The sequence below is a fragment of the Sus scrofa genome, chromosome 1 (assembly GCF_000003025.6).
Source record: "Sus scrofa isolate TJ Tabasco breed Duroc chromosome 1, Sscrofa11.1, whole genome shotgun sequence".
NCBI classification, from domain to species: domain Eukaryota; kingdom Metazoa; phylum Chordata; class Mammalia; order Artiodactyla; family Suidae; genus Sus; species Sus scrofa.
Window position 1 is genome coordinate 129,722,828 of NC_010443.5, and position 23,307 is coordinate 129,746,134.

At 41.4% G+C, this 23,307-nt stretch overlaps 1 pseudogene; it reads left to right on the top strand.

The window, feature by feature from the left end:
- Positions 1-19,115, top strand: part of LOC110259510 — a 46,084-nt pseudogene extending 26,969 nt beyond the window's left edge.

Sequence of the window (23,307 nt, forward strand, 5' to 3'; positions counted from 1 at the left end):
TATACAACAGAATAATACTCTGCCATAAAAGAAGAATGAAACTTTGCTATTTGCAACAACATGGATGGACTTAGAGGTATGTTAAGTGAAATAAGTCAGGGAAAGACTGCATGATATCACTTATTTGTGGAATCTAAAATAATACAACAGACTAGTGAATAAAACAAAAAAAGAAGCTGAGGAGTTTTCTTGTGGCACAGCGAGTAAAGGATCTGGCGCTGCCACTGGAGCAGCTCAGGTCACTGGTGTGGCGAGATTCTGATGATCCCTCCCCTGGGAACTCCCACAGGCCATGGGCACAGCCAAAAAAAAAAGCAGCAAACTCACAGACAAATAGAAAACAAACTAGTGGTCATCAGCCGGGAGAGGGAAGGGGGAAGGGGCAACATAGGAGCAGATTAACAGTAGAAGTCATATTGTACAGCACAGGGAATATAGCCAATATTTCATAATAACTATAAATGGAATATAAGCTTTTTTTTTTTTTTTTTTTTGGTATTTTTGCCTTTTCTAGGGCTGCTCTCCTGGCATATGGAGGTTCCCAGCCTAGGGGTCTAATAGGAGCTGTAGCCGCCAGCCTACACCAGAGCCACAGCATCTCAGGATCTGAGCTGCATCTGTGACCTACACCACAGCTCACAGCAACGTCGGATCCTCAACCCACTGAGCAAGACCAGGAATCGAACCCCAAAACCTTATGGTTCCTAGTCGGATTCGTTAACCACTGCGCCACAACGGGAACTCCAGAATATAAGCTTTAAATATTGTGAATCACTGTATATTTGACACTTCTTTGAAATCAAGCCACATACTTGGGACTTTAAACCAGTTTCACTACCAAAATAACTTGTGTCAAAGTTCAGACAACTGAGCCCAATCAATAACTTCCAACATGCAAAGGCAGTAGTATCCCCACCATGATCTACCTTTCTCACCTAAATGTCCTCAGCACTGGTTTCTTCCATACTGTCACTGTCCAAATCTTTTCCATTATGCCCAAGAGAATAATTATTCTCTTGTTACTAAACCCCAGGCTTTCTCAATGTTTTTGAACAATTCTCCTTCTAAGTATTTACTTTGACTTAAATCTGGCTTTCCCAGATTTTCTCACACTTCTTTTTACTGTAATTCATACCCCAACAGAGCCAGAAATGATTGGCATTCACTTACCTTTCTACTGCAGCTTCCAGATCATAACCACCCACCTTCAAGATGTATCTTCTCATCACTGTCATCTTCTGATCCCTTAGTCATACCTTCTTCCTTCACTAAAGACCTGGGAGCCCAGTTCAGAGCCGCCTTCTCTACTGAATCTTCTATCACAATCCTGGGAGATTTCAATGTCTATGAAGATTACCCATCCAATTACTGTACCTTTGAATTCACAGACCTCTTGAGTTCCAAATATTCTTAGTTTAACTCTATTTAGGCATCATTCTTCAGCTCTTTACTCTGGATCTTGTTATCATTTGAAACTGCCCTCCCTTGATTACTCCAGCAGCTCACAAAAATCTTACTCTGACTTCAGAAACCTCTTGCCTCTCAAATCCTGATTTCTCCCAACCCAGATCCTATGGTTGGACATCTAAATCTCTTAGCAGAAACTTCATATTTGTTCCCCTTTCTCTGGACCTGACCATAAAACCACAGCTTCAAATTAATACTGTTTCTGGAAGCTAAGCTACTATAAAGAAAAACCACATTAGATACATTCATACCACTATAAAACAGTCTCCAACTATAAACCTTTAAAATAAATTTGATAAACTTCTTCTTCCATGCCCCTCAACAATTCTTTGATTTTCTCAACTCAAGCTCTCTATTCACTCCCTGCCCCGATCCTTCACTCTCAACCAAACTTGCTTCTGATCCTATAAAAATCTGTGAGTTCATCAGGTATGCCTTCCCTCCTATAAAAATCTGTGAGTTTATCAGGTATGCCTTCCCTCTACCCAATACCATTAACTGTAACCTTATCTAAATTCATACCTCTCCGTACCTATCTTTATTTTAATCCTAGTAAATGAAGTGTCCCTCCCATTCAAAGCCAGCCCATCACGTGTACCCTTGACCCACACTGTGACTCTTATCCTCTTCCTACCTTCTTCAACACCCTGCTCTATCAACCATACCATATTTTAAATCTTCAATATCTTCTTCCCTAATAGCACCTTTCCCTTCACCACATAAACAAAGTTAGGTCTTATCCTAAAAAGAAAGTCCCTCCCAGTTCCCATATAGTCTCTTCCTCTTCTCAACAAACATTCTCAAAAAGAAGTTATTCTCTTTATATCTCCTTCCCTCTCGCCATCACTTCTTACCTTCCTCTTTTCTCCCACTTCTCCATTTCCCCTTTCACTCTCTTGCTCCTTCCCCCTTCATCTCTGTTCTCTCCTCCTCCTCCTTTTTCACCTGCCATTTACTCTTCCACCGACTATAAGGGAAATTCTACCTTAACCAGCTTTTAAGGTCACCCGCCATGACTTTTTTTTTTCTCTTTTTCAGCCACACCCATGGCATACGGAAGTTCCCGGGCCAGAGATCAAATCCGAGCCACAGCTGCAGCTACAGCTTAACCCACTGAACCAAAGTGGGAACATCCAAGGTCACCATGACTTCTTAATCGTCAAATCGAACGAATTTTTTTCTTGTCTTTAATTTTGTATACCAAGGTACCGTATCTGACACTGGTACTGTCTCTCGAATTTTTCTACCCATCAGCACATTGGCCAACACAAAGTAGACATTCAGACATATTTGAACAAATGAATAAAGGTACAGAATGAAACAACATCACACATTTCTCTACCTGGAGAAGAATATGAGTCCACAGCCCATGTAACATTCATGGGAATTAAGTACATCATCAAAGACCAAATTAGACTAAGCAGTACATATCAGTAATGGAACAATTAGCTCAATTACATGATTTTCTCCAGTTAACCTCAGAACCAGAAATCATAAACAGAAAACCAGGACTGATGATAAGCAAGGGCAAAGCAATGAAAATGCTAAAGAAATCTAGAATGCTAAGAAAAACACAATACAAACCTTTTTTCTTAATATTTTTTACTAAATACTATACCATAAACTCCTTATATATGATAAAAAACCATACCTATGTGTCATGAGGACACATACAAAGCTAAAGAGCTAAGCATAAATCAGTCTGAGGTACCAAATGATGAAAAGTTCATAAATAAACATGAAGTTTAGTTTTTCAAGTTACGAAAAGTGAACCAGCAGAAGACACACATGAGAATGTAGAATTACTACCATCTCACACCAAATTTAAACCACAGAAAATTTACTTTGTTTCTAAGCAAATTTCTTCCCATACATTTTCACTTAATTATTCCCACCATCAATGTTTTAAATGATTTCAGGTGCTAATGTCAGCTACGGTACCTATTAAAATCCATTCCTGTAAAGAGATCTTTCCAGATGCAAGATAAAGACTTTGAGACCAAACATTACGGTCCCAAAATACCAGAATCCCCTGCACCTTCTTGCTATTGGAGCATTGTGATACAGTAAACTACATACTCTATACAAAGTAAATGGCTTTCTACAACACTTGACTACTAACAATAGGCAATAAATTTGTATAGCATCTTAAGTTTATAAAGCATTTTAACATATACTTCTTTCATTTTTGACTTACACATCTATGAAACAAGCCAAGATAAATGAGAAAACTAAAGTCTAGGTTGTTCACTGATTACAAATCCCACAACTAAAAAGTGGCAATTGGGACCCCACACTTCTAAATTTTCTCCCATCTCGCCTATTCCTTTGTCCTCAACTATTCTTACCTCTTTCCTATCCACCTTAAAGAAAAAGTATCTATGTCTCCTTTCTAAAACACATCTCACCTCAGACTCTTAAGCCTAGAACCCCCAACCTCCTGAAGAACTTTTAATTAACTCCTTTTCTCACCTACAACATTTGCCTTTCCTCTAACCACATCTCCTCATTCTGTATGTTCGTCTTCCCTTCTTAAGAAAAAAAAAAAAAAATTCAACTCTACCTATCCCATAAGCTGTGACCTACTCTCTTTCCATCCTTTCCCTGATAAAAAATTTACAACTGTAGGCACTTATACTGCACTTTCATCCCTCCACTAAAATGTTCCTTACTAAAGGTCACCAGTGAATTCCTAGTGGCAAAACTCAATAACCACTTTTCAGTTCTTATTTTTACATTTTTGGTCTTTGTCCTAAGGTATCTGACACCACTGCCCACTTTACCCTTCCTAAAACTTGTTTCAGTCCTGGGCTCTATTATGTCCCTCTCTCCTTATTCTCCTACCAATGACTTCCTTCTTAGTCTCTTTTACTTAACTTCTCTTCTTTTACAAACTACCTACATGTTGATCCTCTGCAGAGTTCCCCCTTTCCTTTTCTCTCTTCAGCTAAACTTCCTAAATAATCTCTTCCACTCCCATGCTCTAAGTTACCAATTATATGCCTATGATTTCCTAACTCTATGGTCTCTACATAACCTTTCACTCTTAGAGGAAAGAAGCTAGAACAAAACAAAGTGTTATTTATTGGAGTTCCCACTGTGGCTCAGCAGAAACGAATCTGACTAGCATCCGTGAGGATGAAGGTTTGATGCCTGGCTTCAATCAGTGGGTTAAGGATCTGGCGTTCCCATGAGCTGTGGTGTAGGTCATCAGACGTGGCTCGGATCTGATGTTGCTGTGGCATAGGCTGGCTCCAACTGGACCCCTAGCCTGGGAACCTCCATAAGCCTCAGGTGTAGCCCTAAAAAAAAAAAAGTTCTGTAAACTAAGACCAATGTGGAAAATAGATAAAACACATACATACCTATATATTTACATGTGTGTATGTGTGTGTGTGTGTGTGTGTGTATACATATATATGTATTTGTATAATTAATATAACTTGATAAATAAATGGAAAAATCAGGAAATTTACAAAATAAAGTGAACTATTATTTAAAATCATTGAAAATGTTTAAAATTACTAGCAATTTAGGAAGTTTAATTCAGGCCTATCAATTTTTTTTAAATGAGGCAATCCATATAACTTCCATAAAATTTTAAAGGTGTCCTTAAGACCCCCCAAATTAAGAATTACCTTTCCAGAAATATTTCTATTCATGTTCCAAGACTGCCATTCACTTTTTTTTTCTTTGCAGTTTTATAAATTTATTTGGCAATTAGCAGTTAGTTCTTATTCACAGGGACAGTTCCTAGGCTTTTTTGGGGGGCTGCACCTGTGGCATATCTAAGTTCCCAGGCTAAGGGTCGAATCAGACCTACAGGTGCCAGCCTACACCACAACCACAGCAATGTGGGATCGGTGAGCTATACAATAGCTCAGGGCAACACCAGATCTTTAACACACAGAATGAGGCCAGGGATTGAATTCGCATCCTCATGGATACTAGTGGGGTTCATTTCCATGGAGCCACATTGGGAACTCCTGCAGATTTTTTAAAGTAGTGACAGGTAGATATGTAACAAATGTATAGAGCTTGTTTGGTGAATCGTCATCCTCATTATGTTTGCTGGACAAATGCACATGGATATTGTATGGGTCATTTCTTATTTCTTTAGCCCATGGAGCTTTGTTGAGCCTGGTGTCACCACACACATCTAAAGCTCCCAACTCCAAATTTCTGGATCTCTCTGAGTGCCTGAAGGACACTTTTTTTTTTTTTTTTTTGGTCTTTTTGCTATTTCTTGGGCCTCTCCCGCGGCATATGGAGGTTCCCAGGCTAGGGGTCGAATCGGAGCTGTAGCCACTGGCCTACACCAGAGCCACAGTAACGCAGGATCCGAGCCGCGTCTGCAACCTACACCACAGCTCACGGCAATGCCGGATCCTTAACCCACTGGGCAAGGGCAGTGACCGAACCCACAACCTCATGGTTCCTAGTCGGATTCATTAACCACTGCGCCACGACAGGAACTCCAGGACACATTTCTTGAAGCCCACTCCATGGATATGCTTGTAAATGGCAATAATGTATTTATTCTATGGACACAACCCTGCTGATGGCAAAATGGCCCTTCTTCTTCTTGCCATCCTTCTTCACAGGAGACATCCTGCTGGGTTCAGGTTGGAAAGGAAGAACATAAAGTATTGCTGCATTCACTTTTTAAATAACATTTTAATATGCTCTTAACGAAGTCACCCTTACCACATGTCAGGCACTCTTCTAGGTGATAGAGGATTCAGCAATGAACAAAACATAAAAATAACTATCTCCCTGAAGCTTATATAGGATTCTAGTGGAGGAGGGAGAAGAGACAAAATTAAATAAATAAAATATATAAGGTGTTATATGATGACTAAGTGCTATGGAAATAATGCAGGAAAGGGAGACTAGTAGTGTTAGGAAGGGTTACAAATTTTAATAGCGTGGCTATAGGTTCACTGAAAAGGCAGTAATTAAGTAAAACTTAGAAGAGTTGAGGGATTAAGCCCTATCTGGGAGATGAGTATCCCAGGCAAAGGCCCTCAGTTAGAAGCTTTCTCAGAGTGTGTGAGGGACAGAGAGAAAGCAAGGAGATATTAGGACTAAAGAGAAGTAATAGAGATAAACAATAATAGAAAATTAAATCAAGGAGGTAATGGGGAGAAGGAAGAAGATCACTTAACGTTTACCATGGGCCCTGAGTATCTCTGCACATCTTTGCTAAGTATGCCAAACACCAAGCCTAATTGTTCCCTGATTCTGAGCCACTTCTGTAGCTACTCACAAAGCAATTAAGTGAGCCAAAGCAAGGCAATCACAGCACAATCACTATACGATTGCTCACTCCCAGGGGGTAGGTAGGAAGTTGGAGGTCTGGGGGCACTAGAAGATTAGGGCTCAGTTTTGGACAGGTCAAATTTGAAATCCAATTAGATATCCAACTAGAGATGTTGGGTAGGTAACTGAATATAAGTCTGGATTTCAAAGAAAAGGCCAAAGCTAAAGGAATTAATTCAGAAATCATCCATGTAAGAGACTAAATGAGCCAAGGAATTAAACAAAGACTTCTTAAAAATATGATGACCAAGGTGGGAGCCCTGGAGCATTCTACCACTGAGAGGTAGGGACCTTAGGAGGAGCTAGAACACACCAAGGAGGAGAGACCCTGATATAGTAGGAGAACTAGGATAATTTTTTTTTCTTTTTTTTTGGCTTTTTAGGGCCACACCTGTGGCATATGGAGGTTCCCAGCCTCAGGGTCAAATCGAAGCTACAACAGCTTGGGATCCAAGCCTCGTCTGCAACCTACATCACAGCTCAAGGCAACGCCAGATTCCCTGACCCACTGATCAACGGCAGAGATCAAACCCACCTCCTCATGGGTAACAGATTTGTTTCTGCTGAGCCACAACAGGAAGTCCAGAACTAGGAAAATGTGATGTCCAGAAGCAAATGGAAAAATGCTTTCAAAAACAAGAAGTAACCAACTGTGGCAAAGCTGCTGATAATCATGTGCAATAAGGAATGACCACTGGATTTAGCAAAAATACCTTTAGGTCACAAGGTATAATTCTAGAGGTCAGTAGAATTTAAGAAAAAAATGGGAGATGATTAATTTTAAGTATTGAGACAAGTGTTTTGTTCTAAATAAACATTTATTTACTGAATTGATGATTATTAAATGCATCCTTTATCCTGTCAAGTGCAAAGTGAATTAACATACTTAGCCGGGAGTTCCGTCGTGGCACAGTGGTTAATGAATCCGACTAGGAACCATGAGGTTGTGGGTTCGATCCCTGCGCTTGCTCGGTGGGTTAACGATCCGGCGTTGCCGTGAGCTGTGGTGTAGGTTGCAGACACGGCTCGGATCCCACGTTGCTGTAGCTCTGGCGTAGGCCGGAGACTACAGCTCCGATTTGACCCCTAGCCTGGGAACCTCCATATGCCGCGGGAGTGGCCCAAGAAATAGCAAAAAAAAAAAAAAAAAAAAAAAAAAAAAACATACTTTGCCCATGGAAATATAAAACAGTACAACCTCTTTGGAAAGAGACCTAACACATACCTCAAATCGGTTTTTAAAATGCATAAGACACAGGAGTTCCCGTCGTGGTGCAGTGGTTAACGAATCCGACTAGGAACCATGAGGTTGCAGGTTCGTTCCATGCCCTTGCTCAGTGGGTTAAGGATCCGGCGTTGCCGTGAACTGTGGTGTAGGTTGAAGATGAGGCTCGGATCCCGCGTTGCTATAGCTCTCGCGTAGGCCAGTGGCTATAGCTCCGATTCGACCCCTAGCCTGGGAACCTCCATATGCCGCCAGATCGGCCCTAAAAAAGGCAAAAAGACAAAAAAAAAAAGCATAAGATATACAGATAGATATTATATCTCTAGAGAGGAATTCACCAAAATGTTAAAACAGTGGTTATCACAGCACTGTAAGATAACAGCTGATCTAAGTTAATTTCTATACAATATTTCTATATTTTTCAAATGTTCTACAATAAATATATATAATTTTTATAATCCATAGCTTTTTAAATGTTCATATCTTCTACCCCAGAAGATATATCTAAGTATTGCTTCTAAGGAAACAACCTGAAATTTAGAAAGAGTTTTATGCACCAAAATTTTTATCATGGTTTATTTAAACAGTAATAGCAACACTCAAGTTTCCAACAATAGGGGCTAGCAATTAAGCAGTCATTCAGAAGGCCTGTTGGGGAAGTTCCTGCAGTGGCTCAGCAGGTTATAAACCCAACTACCATCCATAAGGGATACTAGTTCAATTCCTGGCATTGCTCAGTGGGTTAAAAGATACGATGTTGCCGTGAGCTGTGGTATAGGTCACAGATGTGACTGAGATCTGGCGTTGCTAAGTCTGTGGTATAGGATGGCGGCTGCAGCTCAGATTAGACCCCTAGCCTGGGAATTTCTATATACCACAGGTGCAGCCCAAAAAAAGCAAAAAAAAAAAAGAAGAAGAAGAAGGAAAGAACGGTGTTGGATAACTGGGAAAATGCTTATATTAAAATTAGTTGAATTCAAGTGAATAGGTAGTGGACTAGTCATATGAGATTCTCTCTTTCCCTCCATAACCACCTCTGAAACAGTAAAATCATTTAAAAAAATAAATAAGTAACAACGAAGACTAAAGAAAAGGGAAAAAAAGAACAAAGAGGTTAAGAAATGGAGTTCCTGTTGTGGTTCAGCGGAAATGAATCCAATTAGGATCCATGAGGATGAGGGTTCAATCCCTGGCCTGGTTCAGTGGGTTGAGGATCTGGCGTTGCTATGAGCTGTGGTGTAGGTGGACTCTGCAGTTCCACATTGCTCTGGCTATGGTGTAGGCTGGCAGCTGCAGCTCCGATTTGACCCCTAGCCTGAGAAGCTCCATATGCTTCGGATGCAGCCCTGAAAATCCAAAAAAAAAAGAAGAGGTTAAGAAAGGATATAAAACAAAAGATGTCAACAAATTTTTGGAATTTAGGAAAATGTTTAAAATGATTTAGCAGATCAGAGGAAGTACAAATTAAATGCCTAGCAAAGGGGATTCAAAAATGAACATGTCGTTTCACTTTACTGAGTAAATGTTTGAAACCAATAGTCCACTCACGTGCTTTCATTCCACAAATGCTTCCTAAGTGCCTACCAGAGCATACATAAGTAAAAAAGACTAAGTCCTTTATGGAGTTCACCTCCTCATCATCCAGATTTCCATTTTGAAGTTTGTAAGTTAGGCTAACATATTCTACCTGTCACTTAAATCAATACTGTCAGGAAGCCAGCAGGAATGGTACATTGAACATAACAATTCCTTCTAGCTAATTCCAAAGCATGATACCAAATGTCACTGCATACTTTCTCAGGAGGCATATAATTACCAGAGTAACAACAGATCTCTTTGACAACCCTTAAGAAAACTCGATTTAAAAATTACCTCTTAACACAATATTTATTGCTTTCATTGTAGTGTTCACTGCTTGAATTCTCATGTTTCTATAAGATATTTGTAGTAGCTTTCTTTAGGAGAAAAATTAAAACGTCAATATTCTATCATATGCAAAAGTATTACTTACGCTACTCATCTTTTTATCAGATGAACAACACTGGAAAATATATCTGTTTGGAGTGACCACGAGGTTACAGGATTGCTAAAGTGAGCCAGTGAAGGGTTTCCTTCATAAAATTAAAATTCATCTGCATCAATGAGTTAGACAAAGTGGGTAAAAGCCAAAAGTTAAATGCAAGGTAACCATTATTAAGCATACCCCTAGTCAAAACTAGAAATCAAATCAAGAATAGTTCCGGAGTTCCCGTCGTGGCGCAGTGGTTAACGAATCCGACTAGGAACCATGAGGTTGCGGGTTCGGTCCCTGCCCTTGCTCAGTGGGTTAATGATCACGGCGTTGCCGTGAGCTGTGGTGTAGGTTGCAGATGCGGCTCGGATCCCGAGTTGATGTGGCTCTGGCGTAGACTGGTGCTACAGCTCCAATTCGACCCCTAGCCTGGGAACCTCCATATGCCACGGGAGCGGCCCAAGAAATAGCAACAACGACAACAACAACAAAAGACAGAAAAAAAAAAAAAAAAAGAATAGTTCCTAGCTGCAGAAAAACCACATAACAGAAATAAAATGATAACTTCCATCTTCCTAATGGAGAATATGCAATATGTGGACAATCTGTAATGGTGGTTACATCGGAGGAAAAATATATCAAGGTGAACAATCGAGCCAGTCATCTCCAACTAAGTAGTTTCTCAGACTATAACTTAATAGTTAACATCCATCTCCTAATAACAAGGCCCTTCAAACCACAATTTGCATGAAAATGTTATAAAGTGGTAGCAACAGATTAACAAGAGCCTTTGATTCAACCCAAAAGACAACTGAAAGACTTAACTAGACTTAAAAAGTGGTTGTACAAACACTCCAATTTAAAAAAATAGACAAAGAAGTGGAATACACATTTCTCCTAAGAACATATACAGTTTGCAACAAGCACATGAAAATATTCTCCACGTCTCTAGTCATTAGGTAGGTAATGCAAACCAAAACCACAACGGGATACCACGTCATGCCCATTAGGATAGGTATAATTAGAAGTTCCCACTAGTCGGTAACGGATCCACCTAGTATTGATGAGGACCATCACTGTGAGCTGTGGTGTAGGTCACACATGCAGCTCAGATCCCACATTGCAGTGGTTGTGGTGTAGGCCAGCATCGGCAGCTCCAAGCCAACCCCTAGCCTGGGAACTTCCATATGTTGTGGGTATAGCCCTTAAAAGCCAACAACAACAACAAAAGGATAGGGATAACTTAAAAATTGAAAAAAAAAAATGACAAATATTGGGAAGAAGTAGAGAAATTATAATCCTTGTGCATTGCTGGTAGGAATGTAAAATGGTGCAGTTACTATGGAAAACAGTTTGCTTAAGTCTCAAAAAGTTAAACACAGAATTACCAAATGGTCCAGCAATCCTACTTCTAGGTATATACCAAAAAGAATTTAAAGCAGGGACTCAAATAGAACTTAGACTCCAGTGTTCATAACAGAATTACTCACAATAGCCAAAAGGTAAAAACAAGACAAATGCCCATCAACAAATAGATAAACAAAATGTGGTGTATATACAAACAATGGAATACCATTCAGCCTTAAAAAGGAAATAAATTTTAACACATACTACAACATGGATAAACCTTGAAGACATCATGCTAAGAGAAATAAGCCAGACACAAAAGGACAAATATTTTGTATGATTCCACTTACATCAAGTAGCTAGCAAAGTTAAATTCATAAACACAGACTATTCAACTGCTAGTAATTTTTCTATTTTTCTCCAGTGAAGTTTCCTTAATACTCACTGGACATATCGTACAATGCAGTTTGGGTCATGGCTCATCCTATAGATGGTAAACACCTGGAGGATAGAAATGCAGTCTCAGCACCCGTCAAAAAACTGACACAGGGTTCTGCACAAAGCAGGTATTCAATAAATTAAAATACTGAAAATTTCTAAGACAGAAACCTATATAAAGTTTCCTCCTAACACACTCAGTAAAATTCAAGTGGCTCCCCCCCCCTTTTTTTTGCTTTTTAGGGCCACCCTCACACACATGGAGGTCCTCAGGCTAGGGGTTAAATCAGAGCTACAGCTGCCGGCCTATGCCAGAGCCACAGCAACTCGGGGTCCAAGCTCGTCTGCAACCTACACCACAGCTCACAGCAATGCTGCTGGATCCTTAACCCACTGAGCCAAGCCAGGGATCGAACCCACACCTCATGGTTCCTAGTTGGATTCGTTTCTGCTGTGCCATGACGGAAACTCCTCCACTTTTAACTATGTAAAAGGTGTCTTAAATTAGCCAATTTCTATTAAGTAGAGACTCAAAATCCCATTGATAAGGCAATCAATGTTTACTTTTTTCTCCACTTAGAGTTTAAATGCTGGGGAGTTCCAGTTGTGACTCAGTGGTTAACAAATCTGACTAGGAACCACGAGGTTGTGGGTTTGATCCCTGGCCTTGCTCAGTGGGTTAAGGATCCGGCATTGCCGTGAGCTGTGGTGTAGGTTGCAGACGCAGCTTGGATCCAGCACTGCTGTGGCTCTGGTGTAGGCCAGCGGCTATAGCTCCTATTAGACCCCTAGCCTGGGAACCTCCATATGAGGTGGGAGTGGCTCTAGAAAAAGGCAAAAAGACAAAAAAAAAAAAAAAATTAGAGTTTAAGTGCTGGGAGGCAAGCAAATTTGGTAACTTTATTAATAAAAATACACTAAAAATGCTACTATATAAACACAACTAGGTTTATATAACAAATACAGTCCTGGGAGTTCCCGTCGTGGCGCAGTGGTTAACGAATCCGACTAGGAACCATGAGGTTGCGGGTTCGGTCCCTGCCCTTGCTCAGTGGGTTAACGATCCAGCGTTGCCGTGAGCTGTGGTGTAGGTTGCAGATGCGGCTCGGATCCCGCGTTGCTGTGGCTCTGGCGTAGGCCGGTGACTACAGCTCCGATTCAATCCCTAGCCTGAGAACCTCCATATGCCGCGGGAGCGGCCCAAGAAATAGCAACAACAACAACAACAAAAAGACAAAAGACAAAAAAAAAAAAAAAAAAAAGTCACACCTAAATTATTTCATCTTTTTTACTTTTTTATTTTTGGCTACCCCACAGTATATGGAGTTCCCGGGCCAGGGATCAGATCTGAACCACAGCTGTGAACTATGCCACAGCTGCAGCAATGCCAGATCCTTTAACCCACTGTGCCAGGCCAGGGATCAAACCTGCATCATCAGAGTTCCCGTCGTGGCTCAGTGGTCAACGAATCCGACTAGGAACCATGAGGTTGCGGGTTCGATCCCTGGCCTTGCTCAGCGGGTTAAGAATCCGGTGTTGCCATGAGCTGTGGTATAGTTTGCAGATGCATCTCGGATCCCAAATTGCTATGGCCCTGGCATAGGCTGGCGGCTACAGCTCTGATTTGATCCCTAGCCTGGGAACCTCCATATGCCGCGGGAGCGGCCCAAGAAATTGCAAAAAGACAAAAAAAAAAAAAAAAAAAAAAAGAAAGAAAGAAAAAAAACCTGCATCATGGCACTGCAAAGACACTGCCAATCCCATTGCTCCACAGTAGGAACTTCTAAGTTATTTCATTTTAAAAGCACTGGAGAAAGTCAAAAAGAAAAGCAAATAATGTATACAGGCATAAGTACACAAAAATAATTTTTTTAGAACTACAGTAGAATAACCCATTTACAAAATAAGTGACAGATTGAGAGATAATCTCTAAACATATATACACAAATGATTATCAACTATGATACATAATCCTAAAAAAAAAAAAGGAATAACAAACCAGTATAAAGTAAGCCAAAAAAACCTTTTTTTTTCCTTTTTTTTTTAGGGCAGCACCCGTGGCATATGGAGGTTCCCAGACCAGGGATCGAATCAGAGCTGCAGACGCCTGCCCATGCCACAACCACAGCAATGCTGGATCCGAGCCGCATCTGCAACCTACACCACAGTTAACAGCAATGCCAGATCCTTAACCCACTGGGCAAGGCCAGGGATGGAACCCTCATCTTCGTGGATGATAGTCGGGCTCATTAACCAATGAGCCATGACGGGTACACCCCCAAAATTTTTTCATATGCAAAGATGCAAAGGATATGAACAGGCAATTCACAAAGAAATACACATGTCAATAACTCTACTAAAAGTTGCTTAACTTAGTAGAGTTATTAAAAATAGAAAATGCAGATCAAACTGAAAAATATTTTTTCAAAATACCATTTTTTAATCTATCGGATTGGTAAATTAAAATACTTAATATCTACTGCTGATGAAGCTCTAGGCAAACAAGAACTCATATATTTTTGGTGGGAGTGTAAATTACTAGTCTTTCTTTTTTCTACCCTCTAATTCGGCAAGAACACTTCTAGAAATTTATCCTCCAGAAGCACAAACTGCAGCATTTTTTATAATAGCAAAAAAAACCCAATTTTAACTCTTGAGTTTTCACCTGCATCACTAGACAAGAACTTCTCAAATTCTCCTTGACTGGGGACAATATTGGTCTCAGACTCCAGGATAAGGCTGGGAATTTATTGATTCCAACTGGTGCCATCTACCAAATACAAAAAGCAATAGCTGGAGTTCCCGTCGTGGCGCAGTGGTTAACGAATCCGACTAGGAACCATGAGGTTGCAGGTTCAATCCCTGGCCTTGCTCAGTGGGTTAAGGATCCAGCGTTGCCGTGAGCTGTGGTGTAGGTCAAGACGCGGCTTGGATCCCGTGTTGCTGTGGCTCTGGCGTAGGCCAGTGGCTACAGCTCCAATTCGACCCCTAACCTGGGAACCTCCACATGCCACAGGAGCGGCCCAAAAAATGGCAAAAAGACAAAAAACAAATATAAAAATAAAATAAATAAATAAATAAATTTTTTTAAAAAACATTACTTAAGGAGGATCTAAAGCTTTCAGATAGTTTTAGTTGGAATTTAGTCTTTAAAGTTGTTATCACACAAAAAGTAATTAAGAACAGGTAAAATAAAGTCACCTACTGAAGTCAAGCTGAAACAAAAAAGAACAGGTAAAATAAAAAGTTTACTTCCAAAAATTTTGTAAAAACATGATTTACATTGTTTTAAAATTTGTTATGTAGTGAATATAAATTTGCACTTGAACACGTTATTTTTGTTTTTATTACTATCTGAAGAACCCTTCACAATAAACATACCATACAAATTTAGCATTGGTTCAAGATAACTCGCCATGAAGTACTTACTTACCACCTACTTACTCAGCACTGTTAATAGCAGAATTTGTAAGTATTAAGATGCCTGCCCCGCCCCAGCCCTACCCTGTGAGCTTGAGCCCTGAGCCCACAGCAGCGGGGATGACACGGTTCTTCAACTAGACCTGGTCAGAGATTTCCTGTTAGAGTTCAGCCCAGCAACCCCACCCAAAATGGTGCACTAGAGGCCCTGGGCCCTCCACCAAGGCTGCAAGAATGCCACAGGCAGCCCAGTGTCCATCTTCATGTATGATGTGAATCCCAGCAATGAAAAGCAAACCCAGGTAGTCAAAGCTACCTTCAAGCACCTCAAAACTCTCCAGCATTCCAACATTCCGGCCTACATGGATGGGCTAGAGACAAATGCCTCCTTTTAGTCAGAGACTATGAATCCGCTGGAAATGTGCCTCAAGGCACAAGCGGAGGCTGATGGCCTAAAGGGGCTAGAGCTTTCCTAGAAGCCAGAGAAAACTGTGTAAGCCCTCCACTTCCTGGACAAAGACTGCAGCTGCATCCACAACAATGTCTGCGTGGCCACTGTGTTTGTGGACCACATTGTCAAGTGGAAGCTTGGGGGCCTGGACTACATATATTTGTTAGGGAACTGTTGACTGAAACTGCCCACCATGGCCAGGCAATCTTAACTGCTTTCATGAGTTGTCTCACAACAGGAGGCCCCCATAAAGAATATGGTGCTGCCTGGAAAACTGGGAGGATTTGGGAAGGGCCAATAGATGGGAGGAGACAACCAACCTCCCAGAATACTTGGCACTGGCATCCACCTTGGCTGAGAGGTGCACATGCCACCAGGAAGGACCCTGAGTTAGACCAAGTATGGGCCAAGCAAGACAACCAGCCAGAACCCAGAAACTAACCCCATTCCCATTAAACCTGAGGCTGCAAGCCACACAGCAGAGAGGTTCTCTTGGGTTCCCTTACCTTGCTGCTCTCCAACTGGACGCTCCTTCCCTATAAAGTCTTTTGCTTTGTCAGCATGTATGTCCCCTTGGACGATTCATTTCCAAGTGTTAGATAAGAGCCCACCCATGGGCCCTGGAAGGGGTCCTCCTTCCTGCAACATATTCAGCCCAAAGCAAAGGTGGGGGACCTCCCCACAAGGGGTTCCCTGAGCTATGACCCCCCAGAGTTGGGTGATGTCACCAGAAGAACAGTCAGAGAAAAGTGGTCAAGTGACATGTAGCACTTGGGCTGCCTCATCTGGGAAGTCTTCAATGGGCCCCTTTCGTGCAGCTGCCCTTCATTTGGAAAGATTCCCAAATCACTGGAGTCCCATTACATTACAGTGAGCTGGTGGAAACCAACCCCAAGGTATATCCCAACCCAGCCCACTTCCCAAAGAACTGCCAGGTGCCCAGTGGCTTCATGAGTTTCATGGAGACCAACCTCTTCCTGGAAGGGACTCAGATCAAAGAGCCAGCTGAGAAGCAAAAGTTCTTCCAAGAGCTGAGCAAGAGCCTAGACTTGTTCCCCAAGGATTTCTGCCGGCACAAGGTGCTGCCCCAGTTGCTGACCACCTTCAAGTTTGACGATGAGAGGACTGTTGTCCTCAAGCCCCTCTTGAAGGTGGGTAAGTACCTCAAAGCTGAGGTGTATCAACAGAAGTTCATCCCTATAGTGGTCAAGATGTTCTCATCAATCTACAGGGCCATGCGCATCCGTCTCTTACAGCAGATGGAGCAGTTCATTCAATACCTGATGAGCCAACAGTGAACACCCAGATCTTTCCCCACATACATGACTTCCTGGACACCAACCCTGCATTCAGGAGCACACAGTAAAGTCTATGCTGCTCTTGGCCCTGAAGCTAAATGAAGCCAATCTCAATGTGGAGCTGATGAAGCACTTCACAAGGCTACAGGCCAAGGACAAAGAAGGCCCCATCTGCTGCAACACTACCCTTTGCCTGAGCAAAATCAAAAATCAGCTCCTATCTCAGTGCCATCACCAAACACTTCACCCTTTAGCCAGGCCATGAAGGACCCATTTATACCATCCCGGATCGCAGGTGTTTTGGGCTTCACTGACACCTACAACCTCTATTCGATGAAGGTTAAAGCACAGAGAAGATCCTGCCTGTCCTTGGCAGCCTCAATATGGATCCTGAGAAATCTGCACAGGACCAGGTCTTCAAGGCCATTCAAAGCTTCCTGTCCAGGAGTTCCCATAGTGGTGTAGCAGAAACAAATCCAACTAGTAACCATGAGGTTGTGGGTACAATCCCTGGCCTCCCTCAGTGGGTTAAGGATCCTGCATTGCCGTGAGCTAGGGTTGCAGACTTGGCTTGGATCTGGCGTTGCTGTGAGCTGTGGTGTAGGCTGGCAGCTGTAGCTCCGATTAGACCCCTAGCCTGGGAACCTCCATATGAGGTGAGTGCAGCCCTAAAAAAAAAAAAAAAAAAAAAAGCTCCTGTCCAAACTGGAGTCTGTTTCAGAGGACCCCACCCAGCTGGCCCAAGTGGAAAAGGATGTCCATGCAGACTCCAGCCCTAGAATGGGAAGTGAATCAGCCAGCTGGACAGGCTGGGCTGTGGCAGGTCTCCTCACTCACCTTGAAGCTGATCCATGCACATGCACAGCTGCCCCAGCCGAGACCAATATCCCCCAGTCACCCATGCCTGAGGGACTTCCTGCCCCAGCCCCTACCCCTGCAAGACCCACAACCTTAGGTTGTTGGGAGACACTACAGGAGGGCAAGGACACAGAAGAGGACAATAGTGCTGCCAAGAGAAGGGATGACAAGACTGGAGCAGCTTGGAGCAGGAGGCCGAATCTGCGCTGGCCCAGCAGGACAACTGAAGTTCTGGGGGCCAAGCCAGTCAGACTGGGCAGACCAGCAACCATGGCTACAAATCCCCAGAATCAGACTGGAGCAGGTGGGAAGATGAAGGCTTGTGGAATCAGGGCTGGCAGGAGCCAAACCCCTGTGGAGACAACCCCTGAGGGCACATGTGTAACTGGGGTAGACCAGAGCCTATTGACAAAGGCGACCCCCTTAGCTACCCTATCAGTACGCTAGGAGGTTGGTGCTCAGCTGAGACTAGACTCTTGGAATTGATGACAACTTGGAGCACCTAGATATTGAGAGCCAACAGGCGAAGACTGAGCTAGCACGGAAAAAGCGTGAGAACTCTCAGCAAAGATGGAGGATAAACGCACTGAGAAAAAGGCAGGTAAGGGCCCCATGAAGCTGGGAACCAGGAAGGTAGACCGAACCAACAAGTGTGGGGCCTTCCCAGCCATGCAGAACAGGCCCCAGAGATTTATTGCACAAACCACAAGAGCTGGCCAGCCTGACCAGGCACATCTCAAGTGTACATAACCAGAACTACAATAAATTCTATTTAATTTTTAAAAGAAAAGAAAGAAGTATAAGACAAGGTTCCCAATGTTAAGAAACTTACTAATAGGGACATGAACTGAAGATATGAAAAAACTAAGCAACCACAGATAACATTAATGAAGTGTACAGACTGATACTATAGGAGTTCAGAGACAAGGAAAACAACAAAGACTGGGTGGAATCAACAGAAAGACCCACAGAGTCCAACTGTAGGGAAAACACTTTCCTCACCCTGAGCTGACTTTTAATGAAAATAAAACTCTTCTGAGCAATAAAGCATCAATTTTAATCATCAATAAAAATCACCTTACTAGACTACTTCAATAAGTGAAACAGGTATGGTCCTTGTCTCAAGTGTTTATAATAAAAGGAGATACAGAACAAATACCAATTAAAAGATTATAGTTCATCATCATAATAATACTTTTTTTTTTCTTTTGTCTTTTTAGGGCTGCACCCACAGCATGTTGAGGTTCCCAGGCTAGGGGTCTAATCAGAGCTACATCTGCCAGCCAACACCACAGCCACAGTAACACAGGATCTGAGCCGCGTCTGCGACCTACACCACAGCTCATTGGCAACACCAGATCCTTAACCCACTGATTGAGGCCAGGGATCAAACCCGAAACTTCATGGTTCCTAGTCGGTTTCATTTCCACTGCACCACGACTGGAACGCCCAATAATAATTCTTTCTTGATTTAGGTACTAGATCAAAAGTATCATCATTATGTAAAAATTCATCAAGCTGTACATTTATGGTATCTATACTTTTCCATATGTATGTTACACTATAGTTAAAAGACAAAAAAAAAAAAAAAAAAAAAAAAAAAAAAAAAACAGGATTATAGCTTCAGTTCTATTCATTTTCAGAGGGTAGTTACACATCTCCCACTGCCACCTGGACAACACCACCTGGATGTCATGCCCCTCAGACTCCACCTTCTCTTCAAAAAAATATTCCCTCCAGATTTTTCTATTTTGATCAATGGTAGACATTCAAGCCAAAAACCTTGGACTTATTGGACTCTTTCACCAACTCAGGTGATTTATTAAGTCCTTACTTACAAATCTAATAAGTACCAGGTAGCTTTCCAGGTGTGTGAATAACAGCAGTGGAAGTGACAAAGTCCCTTCTCTCATGAAATTAACATTCTAAGGGGAAATGACAAATACATTTTTAAAATCAGATGGTGACTTTGCTACGATGATAGCAAAAAAGAATGAAGCAATAAGGGAAGGTGCTTTAAAACTGGTGATCAGGAAAAACCCGAAAAGTAGTTTAAACTGAGAACCTGAAAGAACCAGACTTGGAGAAGAATATTCCAGGAAAAGAGAAGCTAAGTGCAAAGACATTGAAGTCAAGACAAACAGTCCATTCAAAATTTAAAATAGCTAGCAGAGCCAATGAGAGGAAAGGCGGCAGGAGACAAGTCTATAGAGGGAAGCAAAAGTCAGATCATGCAGCATGTAGTAGGCCACAGTAAGGAGTCTGGGTTTTCCAGTTATACTTTATCTCATCTCTATGCTTGAATTTCCACTCTCACTTCTCAACTTCACCCTTTATTATCTCACTTAAGAACTAGGTCATTATAATAATCTTATAAACACTGTCCCTGATTTTACCTTCTTCCCACTGCAAGACATTCTAACACCATAGCAAAATTAAGTATTTTTTTAAAGCAGTGTTACACATTATCACTCTTCTGCTCAAAAACCTTCAAAGGACAAGATAAAAACATCAGCTCCTTAATCTGCAGCTCAAAGCTCCCAGTAATAGGGCCATAACTCTCTCCCTCTAACTTTACTGTATATCATACTCCTAAACAAGACCTCATTCTAGCTAAACCGCTCCCTGAACATATGTGCATTTCCCACCATGGGATCTTGGCACATAATATTTATCCCTCCACCTCCCTGAACAACCTTCATACCCTTGACTCTTCTCTAAGTCATAATTTCTTCAACAAATGAAGTTCTACCTCAGTAGGAGGCGGGAAAGGGGAATACTCCCACTGAGGAAACAAGAGCACAGAAGCCTGAATATGTATATGATATTCACATAAACAGGGTCTTCTGACTGAGGTCAGAATGCATGATGAGATGCAACAGGAAATAAAGCCATTCAGTAGGATGGTGAAGAGCTCTATTGGTCTCTGCAAGTTATTTAACCTCTCCTGGCTTCGTATCTTCATCGTAGAATGAAGGTAATAACAGTGCCCATGCCACAGTACTGTGGCAATTTAGTCACTCACTCAGCAAACATTTCCTGAGCACTTACTCTGTACACCAACACTGTTCTAAGTGACGCAGAGATAGCAGTGAGCAAGACAGGCAAAAATCTCTGCACTGCGGTACTTAAATTTTAGAAAGGGAACTATCAAACAAGCAAAATAAATAAGTATATGATGTACTATGTTATCTAGTAATAGGTGCTATAGAAAAATAAATAAATAAACCAGAGAAGGGAGATAGGGAAAAAAGCAAAATTTGAATCAAGACATGAAAGAACTGAGAAACAGCCATGCGGTATTCCAGACAGGAAATCAGAAATGAAAAGGCATGATTAAGGAAAAACAAGAGGAAACGATATTCAATATCTTGTGATAAACCATAATGGAAAAGAATATTAAAAAGAAAATACAAATGTATATAACTGAATGACTTTGCTGTACAGCAGAAATTAACAAAACATTCTTAATCAACTATACTGCAATAAATTTTAAAAAAAAAAGGAAGGAAACCAAGCAGCTGGAGCAGAAAGTCATAAATGATGAGGTCAGAGAATTAAGAGGGGATCAGATCACATAGAACATTAGAGGCCGTTGTAAAGATTTTCGCTTTTATTATGCCAGAAATTGAAAACCACTGGAGGGTTTTGAGCGTGACATGACCTGACTTTAACAGTATCTCTGATTTAACAGCATCTCCCTGGCTGGTATATTAAGAATATACTAGTAGAGAACAAAGTCAGGAGGAAGAGACCACTTAGATTAAATTAGATAATGGGGCTTAACACAATGTCTGGCATAAAAGTAAGCATTCCGTAAAAGGCAGCTATTTTTTCTAGAGTAAGAATGAATTCCTATGCTGTTGGACCAAACACCTGTAAATAACCAGCTGAATTTAAGGCTGAAGTTTGGTGGCAAGGCAAGTATATCTCATATAGTTCTAGGCTCATCAAAAATAAAAATGTTTAAACAAATAATAATTAATGACTTTTATAAATGATTATATTATTTCCCATAAAGATGACAAAAGAAGGTCTGTTCCTGTCATCATCTTTAAAAGCATGCCACTCAGAAGGCAGAGTATCCTCAAAAAACAAAATTAAGGAGAATTTGAGAAAATAAAGTATGCATCTGTATGATACTATTTCAATCTGGAAAAATCCGCTTTTTAAAACTCTACTATTTCAAAATGACACCAGTATTGGTTACCTCTATTGATCTAATTATCTTAAATTCTTACTGGCAATACAAAATGCTGCTTGTAAGATTACTGGCACTATTGAAAATAAAAAGACAGTTATAACACTTTAAAAAGAACTGAAAAGTAACCTGCAGTGCTGAAAAGTCTTCATTTTGAAAATATAAACACAGATGATCATTGTACAACTATAAACGTAGTAAAATTCATTGAGTTTAAAAAAAAAAAAAAAGAAAATATACAGAGTTCCCGTCATGGCTCAGGGGAAACAAAACTGACTAGCATTCATGAGGACATGGGTTTGATCCCCAGCATCGGTCAACTGCCGTGAGATGTGGTGTGGGTTGCAGACATAGCCTGGGAACCTCCAAATGCCTCGAGTGGGGCCCTAAAAGCAAAAAATAATAAATAAAAAAATGCAGTTAGCAGCATGGAAAAGTGTTTGATTAACACCAACATGCAGAAGTTCCTGTCGTGGCTCAGAAGAAACAAATCTGACTAGCATCCATGAGGACGCAGGTTCGATCCCTGGCCCCTCTCAGTGAGTTAAGAATCCGGGATTGCCGTGAGCTGTGGTGTAGGCCAACAGCTATAGCTCTGATTAGACCTCTAGACTGGGAACCTCTATGTGTCGTGGGTATGGCCCTAAAAAGACAAAAAAATAATAACACTAACGTGCATAATATCGGTAAGGGGTAACCTGGGTGAAGAAAGGTATGTGTGTACTTTGACCTCTCCTTCCAAACTTAGTGAATGCAATTTGGGACCAACTTCTCCTTTTTTTTTTTTTTTTTTTTTTTTTTTTTTTTTTTTTTTTTTGCTTTTTAGGGCAGCATCCTCATGGATCCTACTCAGATTCACTTCCACTGAGCCAGGATGGGAACTCCATTGGGACCAACTGATTATGGGCTTCCAACCTCTGTATTAGGCTCAGGGCTACGGACTATCCCACTCCCCTTCCTTAACCCTAAAGCCCAGAGTTCCCATCATGGCTCAACAGAAACTAATCTTGACTAGCATCCATGAGAACACAGGTTTGACCCCTGGCCTCGCTCAGTAGGTTAAAGGATCCAGTGTCACCCTGAGCTGTGGCATAGGTCACAGACACGGCTCAGATCCCATGTTGCTGTGGTGTAGGCCAGTGGCTATAGCTCGGATTTGAACCCTAGCCTGCAAACCTCCAACTGCCTCAAGTGAGGCCCTAAAAAGACCAAAAAAAAAAAAAAAAAAAAACTAAAGCCCTACAGTATCACTTCAAGCTATCCCAGACT